General features: G+C 37.2%; 2 pseudogenes; one reads left to right on the top strand and one right to left on the bottom strand.

The window, feature by feature from the left end:
• The first annotated feature begins 1,352 nt into the window (after positions 1 to 1,352).
• On the top strand, positions 1,353 to 2,291 carry LOC148776979 (olfactory receptor 4F6-like; annotated as a pseudogene).
• Positions 2,292 to 6,255: 3,964 nt separating this feature from the next.
• Positions 6,256 to 7,174, bottom strand: LOC129562866 (olfactory receptor 4K3-like; annotated as a pseudogene).
• Between the last annotated feature and the right edge of the window lie 3,556 nt (positions 7,175 to 10,730).

The raw sequence follows: 10,730 nt of genomic DNA, 5'->3' as shown, positions 1-10,730 counted from the left end.
CTGAAATTTGTTAGTACAGAATAGCACCCAGAGCAATCTTCTCTACATTTCTTTGATTACTAGTGAGAATTTACTTTCATATGACAATCAACTATTGGGACTTATTGTGAGTTGGTTGTCTTATATGTTTTTCTCATTTTAAAATTTGTATATCACATTTCCTTTCTTTATCTTTCTGGAGAAACTGATTCCATAATAGAAATGTTAGTCATCTGTCTGATATTTTATAACTTATTTTTCAGAGTGTGTTTTTTATTTTATAGTGTTTATATATCCATATAAGATATCTATATGTAGATATTTATATAAAATTTTATATATCCACCTATATCTAAGTATAACAAGACTGAATATTTTGGATAGTGCCAACTATTTTTCCTCCCTCATTTGTTAATAAGAGATATTCTTAGATGAATTTTCCACCATAAATGTTTGCTTAAATATTATTTTTATTTCTCTTGGTTTGTTACCCTTTTTTGATGTTTAAATATCCTTTTGAAACTTTTTGAGTTTATGATGAGGCAATAATCTACATGTTTCCAAGCTTTATCTGTTGTGCCAACACTATTGGTTGAATAATTCAACTTGTCTACAGATGAAAATGATTATTCAATAGTCTCTTGAAGTCACTCTAAGTTTACCTTCTCCTTCCATTCTTTACATTGAAGCTTTTGTAACTGTTTGAAAGCAAAAAATTATCAGCTGCAACTGAATATCCCCCAGATTTTCTACTGCTCTTAGGATAAAAAACAAAGTTCATATCATGGATACAAGATTCCATCCTGTCTGGCCTGTCTCTCCTCCTGAGCTCAATCATTCACCTTCCTTCCTCACTGGCCTTCGTGTCTCAGGGTCTTTACACATGGCATTCCAAAGTCTGCACTACTGTATTTGCTCTTCGAAAATAACTCATATTTAGCAGAGCCTGAGTAAGTATGATGGTGATGTGTCATATTGTTCTCACAGCCCTCTGTTCTTTTCCCAGAAATCAGTTGTCAGAGATGTATCTGTATTTAAATTCATTAAATCTATGTATCTACCTGTAGCTACCCATCTAGATCTAGTCCATTTACTCTCAAAGTCAGAATTACTGTTTCACCTCAGAACTTGACATTGAACTTGGAATATAGTGGATACTCATTAGGAATATCAGTTACACTCATTAGCTGAGTTAGTTGAAGAAATAAATTAATGCATTATATTTTCAGAATATATTAATGGCTGTTAGTGAAGATTTCTGATTTAAAACCATATTTGATAAAAGTTTAAATCTGTTTCTTTAAATAAAAATGTTTCTTAAATGTTTTGGTTATGTTTTGTTTCTAGTCTTTAGGTATCGCCAGACCAAGCCAATGTGTAAAGCAAATGACACTTCTGTGTCTGAATTTGTTTTCCTGGGACTTTCTACCTCTAGACCAGTGTAGCATTTCCTCCTTGCCTTCTCTACAGTGTTTTATGTAATAATTGTTCTAGGGAACTTTCTTGTTGTGCTAACAGTGACCTTTGACCCTCATCTACATTCCCCCATGTACTTCCTTTTAGCCAACCTCTCATTTATTGATTTGTGTTTTTCTACCTTAACAGTTCCTAAGATGATTTCTGACCTGAACTTTGGGCACAAAACCATATCCTTCCAGGTGTGTGTCACCCAGATATTTGTTCTTCACACCCTGGGTGGATCTGAGATGGTGCTGCTCACTGCCACGGCCTTAGACTGATATGTGGCCATATGTCAGCCCCTGCACTACCTGACCATCATGAGCCCACGGGTGTGCCTTTTGCTTGTGTGTGGTGCTTGGGCTATTGGCCTCATTCACTCAGTGGTCCAGTTAGCTTTTGTGATCCATTTGCCTTTCTGTCGTCCTAGTGAAATCGACAGCTTTTATTGTGACCTTCCTTGGTTTATCAAGCTTGCTTGCATAGATTCCTACAAAATGGAATTCATGGTCACTGCCAACAGTGGGTTCATATCCATGGGCACTTTCTTCTTGTTGATCATCTCCTATGTTTTCATTCTGGTCACTGTATGGAAACGCTCTTCAGGTGGTTTGCGCAAGGCCCTCTCTACTCTGTCAGCACACATCACTGTGGTGGTTTTGTTCTTTGGACCATGCATCTTTGTTTACATGTGGCCTTTTCCCACGGTCCCAGTGGATAAGTTTCTTGCCATTTTAGACTTCTTGGTTACACCCATCCTGAATCCTGCCATTTATACACTGAGAAACAAGGACATGAAGATGGCTATGAGGTGACTGTGTAGTCAGCTTCTGATTTGGAGGAAGATCTCCTAAGTAACTCATGGAAGCCCAATTTCCTCAAACAACTTCATGTAATAAAAATGCTTAAATAAATATATAAAATTTGGAGATTTTTTTTCTAAAGTCACTATTTTATAGTATTCAGCGTAGACCATTTATTACGAGGTTACATTGAACTCTTTAGGTAGCAAGTTGTTTGATAGCCAGATTAATCCCAGGAATTGCTTGGTAGAAATTTTTGAAAAAGTGTCAGTTATACACTTCGAATCTGCCGAGTGTATGGCCTTATACATCACCCTGCTTGGATTCAATTAATCAGTTTATTTCAATTAATTGAATTAACTTATAACTAATATTGTCAAAAGTTTGAGGGAGTTGTGAAATATCTAACTCTCTTTTGATTTAAAGCTAGGATGTGAAAAAATCATATTTTTTCTGAAAGACAAAAAAATGTGTGAGGGAGGATTTACAACCTACAGAAACAAAACAGGGTAATAGCAGTGGAGTGGACAGGAGATGGATAAGGTAGCATAATAGAGAGAGATTGACAGATGGCAGAAGAAAAGCATTTGGGAGAGCCTCATAATATATTTCATGAGCTTGGCCTCTGGCTACTAATCTCACCCTAGCTTGTCTCAATTTCAGACTCAAGTCATCTACAGTTGGCTTTGGACAGGGAAATTTATGAATATGTTGTTATTTTACAATTTTCTGAAATTATGACTTAATCCATCAATGAATATTCCTCCAACATTGGAACATGTTGGTCTGACCATAGCCTGGCTGGTATTATCATTAGCTAACAGCCATTCTGTCCAAATCATTTGCTGACTATTTTTCTCTAATAACTCATCTTATATAACTCTTTTGTGTCAAAACATGGGTCTCAGTTATATGTTATTGTGTATAACCTGTATAAATAACAAAACTAATTTAATTTATAGTTTGATAACTAGAAGACTGAACCAAATTTCCTGCAAACCTATGAAAGGACCCTATGTTTGAGTACTGTGATCCAAGATTCATTTAAGATTATCAATCAGTTCTACATTTTATATTTTTCCTGTTCACAATTATTACATTGCTTTTATTTGTATTTTGAATGGATTCTTGTTAGGTACCTTAATTAAAAAGAACAATGTAAAGCCAGATTTCTCTTTGGGTAATTTTCCATACTTTTTGAAAATAGCAAGAGAAGGAAGAAGACTAAAGTTCTAAGCATAAAAGTTCTGAAGGGCAAAACTGAATCACCTGAATTCTTTCAGACTGAGGAGAAAAAGATCTAGTAGAATCATCATTCAAACTTGGAAGGGATCTATCCAAGGAACAGGAACAAACCTGAGGTGTACTAAGTCTTATAAAATGTACAATCCAGATTCAAACAGGCTTTAGTCCTTGATTGGACTGAAGTGATCACACCTTGTTCTTTTATGCCTCACAGAAGGGAGAGTAGATAATTTGTGGAGGAATAGTGACTCAGATGGAAAAGATTCCGCCTGCAATGCAGGAAACCTGGGTTTGATCCCTGGATCAAGAAGATCCTGTGAAGAAGGAAATGGCAACCCACTCCAGTATCCTTTTGTGGAGAATTTTGTGGACAGAGGAACCTGGTGGGCTTCAGTCCATGGGATCGCAAAGGGTCAGACGTGATTGGGTGACTAACTCACACACATATCATGCCAGAGCTAAATATTCTTTTATACACAGTATTCAAAATAGAAAAAAATATGATATATAAGTAGCAGGGATATGCAACTGATAATTAAGAGGAAAATAATAGAAGTAGACTATGGATGGCTCAATTGTTGACATTAGCAAAGAGTATAACTCATATAATCTAAAGCGACATTAAGAAGTTGAAAACCTGAAAAAATTTTCACAGAGAAACAATCTAAGAAAGAACCAAGGGATGTTTTGAAATAAAATTAAATATGTGCAATTATGAATTTAAGGGGGTTTGATTTAAAAACAGACTGGACACAGCAGAAGAAAGGCTAGGTGGCTTCAAAGACAAATCAATAGATACTATCCAAACTGAGTAAAGAGAGATTAAAAGAACAAAAAGTCAAAATACATACGCATATGAAAATAGCAATTCTTTTATATAAGGGTTTATTCCTGAGATTTTCTATTGGGAATGTTACAAAATACACAGAACCATGTCATCTTTTGCTTCCCTGGAGACTCAGATGATAAAGAATCTGTCTGGAATGCTAGAAACCTGGATTTAATCCCTGGGTCAGGAAGATGCCCTGAAGAAGGGAATGGCAACCCACTCCAGTATTCTTTCTTGGAGAATTCCATGGAGAGAGGAGCCTGGCAGGCTGCAGTCCATGGAGTCTCAGAGTTGAACACGACTGAGTGTCTAGCATACATGTCACTAATTTGAGATATAAATTTGAGATATAACTAGATCCATGGGTTCAGATAAATGGATGTAAACTTGTATAATTTTTTGAGGAAGATTTCTGAAGAAAAGTTTTCTTTTGTTATATGTAGTAATGAGTAACTTGCAAACTTTATATATAATCCTGTTTTTACAGGCTATTTGAACACTGAAATGAATTAAATGGATAGTTTATTACAAAACGGGCTTCCCTGGTGGCTCAGAGGTTAAAGCGTCTACCTCCAATGAGGGAGACCCGGGTTCGATCCCTGGGTCGGGAAGATCCCCTGCAGAAGGAAATGGTAACCCACTCCAGTATTCTTGCCTGGAGAATCCCATGGACGGAGAAGCCTGGTAGGCTACAGTCCACGGGGTCGCAAAGAGTCGGACACGAGAGTGACTTCACTCACTTACTTACTTACTTATTACAAAACTAATTTTTTTTTACCTACCTATATGATGAACTGCCTAATCTATTTATGAATTGGAAGGAAAAAAAGCAAAATCTCTAAAGGTTGTTAATATAGCCATCTTTGTATTTCATATACATCATTTAAAGACAATTACAGTGTTTCACAAATAAAACGTGATGTTGAAGAAACAAAGCTCTATACAGATTATGATTATGATTCAGCTTTTTGAATATGATTCCGTTCCGTTCGTTCCATTCCATCGCTCAGTCGTGTCCGACTCTTTGGGACCCCATGAACTGTAGCCTACCAGGCTTCTCCGTCCATGGGATTCTCCAGGCAAGAATACTGGAGTGGGTTACTGTTTCCTTCTCCAGGAGGAATGAATATGATTAGGAATGCTTAATGATTACTTTTATAGATATGTCTATAGAAGGTACGGAGAAGGCAATGGCAAGCCACTCCAGTACTCTTGCCTAGAAAATCCCATGGATGGAGGACCCTGGTAGGCTGCAGTCCCTGCGGTCGCTAAGGGTCGGACACGACTGAGCGACTTCACTTTCACTTTTCACTTTCACACATTGGAGAAGGAAATGGCAACCCACTCCAGTGTTCTTGCCTGGAGAATCCCAGGGATGGGGGAGCCTGGTGGGCTTCCGTCTATGGGGTCACACAGAGTCGGTCTCGACTGAAGTGACTTAGCAGCAGCAGCAGTAGCAGCATAGAAGGTAATTAGAATGTTAACTAATTGGTGACTATTGTTTTGTAAAAGTAAAGAGAGCAATATGATGCAGTAGCTTATTAAAGAAAACTTTAGAGAAGGTCTATGTGAAATGTTCTGCTAAAAGAAATGCATAGGATAATAGAAAATTCCCTGATATGGTGGTCAGTGTTGAAATAATAGTAACAGTAGTGATATAAAATATTAACATTCTTACTAATTTCAAGTCATTCTTGAGAACAATCAAAATCATACTTCAAAAGACTTGCCAAATTTCCCAAACAGGAAATCATTTTAATAATTCTAGAATCCTAAAGAATTGACACACAGTTTTCATCAAGAGATACACATGATTTCTATATGTGAATCGGGGAACTCTTCCCAGTCTTAAGTAACAGGGTAGGTGTGGCCAATTTAGTGCACTCACAGTAGACATTCTGATAATTGGAAATGATGAAATACCAAAAGAAATCTAAGTCATCATAGCCGCTTAATGGCATTTCTAATCTCTTTGTTTCTTAAAGTATAAATGACTGGATTTAGTAGTGGTGTGATGATCGCATAAAATACAGCAAGGAACTTGTCCACCCAAGTGATGCTGAGTGGACATAGATAGATGAAGATGCAAGGCGAAGATGCAAGGCCCAAAGAATAACACGACCACTGTGATGTGGACAGTGCAGGTGGAGAGCGCCTTGGAGGCCCCACCCTTTGATTGGTGGCAGACAGTAAGGAGAATATAAGAGTAAGAGATGAGCAACAGAATGAAGCAAACGGTTGCAAGTACCCCACTGTTAGCATCTGTCAGCACTTCTAGAATATAAGTGTCCATGCAGACTAACTTGATCACCAATGGAATATCACAGAAAAAGCTATCCAATTTTCTGGGTCCACAGAAGGGCAGTTGTGTAATTATAGCTAGTTGGCTTATTGAATGCACAAAGCCAATGATCCATGATGTCATCACTCGTCGAATGCACATTTTTGTATTCATGATGCTGGAGTAACGGAGTGGCTTGCAGATGGCCACATAGCGGTCATAGGCCATCATCACTAGGAGCACCATCTCACCCCCTCCAAAAAAATGTCCGAAAAACATCTGACACATGCAGCCTCTGAAGGAGATGGTCTTATTTTCCTTCAGAAAGTCTGTGATCAGTTTAGGGGTGGCTACTGAGGAAAAGCATAAGTCAGAGAATGACAGATTTGCTAACAGGAAGTACATAGGGCAGTGGAGGTGAAGGTCAGCAATAACTAGGAGCACAGTGAAGACATTGCCTAAAATGGTGATCAAGTAAAGTGAGGAAAAGACCACTAGGAGGAAGGCCTGGAGGTTCCATGAGTCACACAGCCCAAGAAAAATACATTCAGATACCACAGACTGGTTTACTTCTTCCATTTAGTTCAGTGTCTTCTAAATTTATCTGAAGAAAAAATGTAAACATAGATTTTATAAATAAACAGTCTGTGCATCAAGTGTGTTTTTTATGCGCTACTAATGGAAGCGTGTACTTACATAATCACTGTAAAAAGCAATTGGCTTTCTCTTTTAATGCTCAATATACATATATTCTATGGTGCAGCAATTTCACTCCCATTTGTATGCTCAATGTAAACTCTTGTATCTATATACAAGGAGAATGTACAGCAATGCCTATAAACATAGTGATAGAATCTTAACAAAGTACAACTATATAAAATGACATGAATGTGTGTTAGTAAAATATAGTAATAAAGAAATAAAAAGCCTCAAATAGATCCTCTCAGCATAAATTTTATAAGATGACGAGCACTACAAAAATAATAGTATATTTTGCAGGAACTTGTATAAGTAGTAAAACTATGTCCCAAAATGTAACCTTAATTGTGGGAAGCCCAGATTCTGCATGAGGATGAACACATAAGCAGTTGTCCATTATTATCATCTGTTTAGATCTTGGACTGGGCAATGTCTTATAAGTATAGTTTTACTATTATATAAATAAGCAAACTAACTCAAAATGGACATGGAAAAATTTGGAGAATATACTGTGAATCAAGAATTATGATCTATTCAATACAGCAGACCTGAGTTAAATAATGGTTTCAGAAAAATGGCATTTGTATTTGTTAATTGAAGTATAGTTGACTTACATTAAATAACTTAAATTCTGCCATCCACAGCAACATGGATGGACTTATAAAGTAAGTGAAATGCCAGAGAAAGCCCAGTACTGTTTGATATCACTCATGTAGAATCTAAAAAATAATACAAAAAGTGACATTTTATTAATATCTTTGAATCTGTGTGATAAAAAGATATTTATTATACATAAATTTGAAAAACTCAAACAATATTTAACACATTATTGAAGATTAATAATAATTTTAATGAATGGATCCAGTAGAAAAGAGGTATTAATACTAGTTTTGATAAAATGACAAAATATTTTTACCAAGAAACATAGTTAACTGTGTATAAGAGCAGATAAGCTAATCAAGGATAGTGTGGAAGAATACATGTTACAGGCATAAGGAGTGAATCACAAGCATCTGGAACAAATGTATTCTGTTCATGAACTTCAAAGCTATATAGCCTGTAACTGAGATAAGAAGATACGTGTTTCCCAAACTGTATGAAGTTGCATTACTGCTCTTGGCACTCGTTGCTTCTGGTTTTGCTTTCCTTTAGTCTTGGTTTACTCTCCCTGTTTTCTGTAATTGAAGTTATTGTTGATTATATTTTTGTTGTTTAAATCCACACAGTTATCACATACTAGGGATGAAAATAAGAACAGAATTAGAAAACACTATATGTAGAAGGGATTTTTAATTTTTTATGATAGGGTAAACAGGAATTTGTTGAATACTTTCTTACTGTGAACTGCAATAACTTTTGAGCACTTCAGTGAAAGAAAAGTGGATTGCAGTCATTAGAAAAAAAAGAAGTAAAAGGTTATGCCTACTTTCTCACCTAATTGCCGTAAATGTTGTTAATATTATTTTAGTTGAATTACAAAAGATAAAATATCACTGCTAAATTAATTATGAAAAATGAAAGTGAAAGTTGCTCAATCATGTATGACTCTTTGTGACCCCATGGGCCATTCCAGTCCATGGAATTCTCCAGGCCAGAATACCAGAGTGGGTAGCCTTTCCCTTCACCAGGGGATCTTCCCAACCCAGGGATTGAACCCCGGTCTCCCACATTGCAGTTGGATTCTTTACAAGCTGAGCTACTATATTTAATTTTCAAGTAAATACTACATGGGAGAAGTAAATCTAAAGATTTTAAGAGTACAGTTGTCAAATCAAATGAGTTAAAGCTGGACTCACAAAAAAGAATAAAAAGTTAGGATAATTAAAAATAAAAAAGAAAAGGAGACAATTCTCATTTTTTTAAGCTGCTATTTTTAGGGTCACATAGAAATTACGTCTCTCTGTTTCTTTGTATCTCCCTGTCTCTCTCTCTGACTAGCTCCCCTGTGATAGAAATTTTCACCCACATTATTTAAAGTTATCTTCACAATAAGCCCATGAAAGATCTTATTCTGAGTTTGACCATCAGTGTAGCCTGTCAGGGTCTCAGAGCTGAGAAATGGCGTGACTGGACTGCAATCCCAGAGCTCTCTGATGCAGTCCCTCATTTGTGCTGTCATTCTGTGTATCTTTCTGTTCAGTTTCAAGAGCATAATTCTATTTACATGGTAACTATTGACTGTTACAAGCTTTAAGAGATTTCTCTTTGTTGGTCATTTTCCTTCCTGAACTAAATTAATAGCAATCACTTTTCTCAATATTCGGAACTTTCAGTTAATTACAGTTACATATCTGTGTCTAGAACACAGTTTCCCTTAATTCAGGGAAACTGTAGACACCAATGATTGTGGCTCTATGAGGACATGAATACATCCTCAAAAAGGACATTTAGGGAGCTGAAAGGCAACGGAGAAGGCAATGGCACCCCACTCCAGTACTCTTGCCTGGAAAATCCCATGGATGGAGGAGCCTGGTGGGCTGCAGTCAATAGGGTCGCTAAGAGTCAGACACGACTGGGCGACTTCACTTTCACTTTTCACTTTCATGCATTGGAGAAGGAAATGGCAACCCACTCCACTGTTCTTGCCTGGAGAATCCCAGGGACGGGGGAGCCTGGTGGGCTGCCGTCTATGGGGTCGCACAGAGTCGGTCACGACGGAAGCGACTTAGCAGCAGCAGCAGCAGCAAGGCCACTGAACTGAATTGAACTGAACTGAAGGCTGTACTCCTTTTGATGCTGAAGGGAGTCCAGAAGTCTCAGCATGTAACTGGGAGAAGAAATCCATGCTATGATTGGAAGGTATGCCGCAATTCCAAACCATCCTAATTAGTACGTATAGAAATATGATACTGAAGCATTCTCTTAAATGTGATAGAAGAAGGGAACTAAGGGAGAAATTAAGATATTTACAGAGCATATAGACTATATTCTTACCAGAGAGACACCATATTTGATCACTTGTTTTCCCAAGAATAAAGCATTCTTTATACTTTTAACTAGAATCTGAAATAAAATCATTACTTCGTTAAAACAGAATCTGCTTTCTGTTGTGATCAGCATTCATGGGGGACTGTGAGACATATATTTAGTGTAGAAAGTGGCTTCTGGGATAGGAGACTCTCAAGCTATGTTCCTTCGGGACCACTTTATTCTGAGTCTCTCTGAATTGAGAGTTCACCTGGAAAGTGTTCCTTTTGTGCAGGTCAGAAAGAGACCTGTGGGGACAATGATAAAGGTTCTGATGGTGGAAGTTAAGCACAGTTTTAAAACATCTCTTTGCTTACTGTTTTAAAAAAGAAAAACATTATTCCAAAACTAAGTTGTCATGTCTAGTTCCAGATGACTTGGGTGGGTGGACAGGGGATAACCGCAGAGGGAGACGACCTAGTCACTGCTGTTCACCACCTATGTCCATGGTGAAACAGCCTTAACTGCT

The sequence above is a fragment of the Moschus berezovskii genome, chromosome 9 (genome assembly GCF_049115385.1).
Source record: "Moschus berezovskii isolate FMDL1 chromosome 9, NW_MosBer_1.0, whole genome shotgun sequence".
NCBI classification, from domain to species: Eukaryota; Metazoa; Chordata; class Mammalia; order Artiodactyla; family Moschidae; genus Moschus; species Moschus berezovskii.
This window is presented reverse-complemented; position numbering and strand designations above follow the sequence as displayed.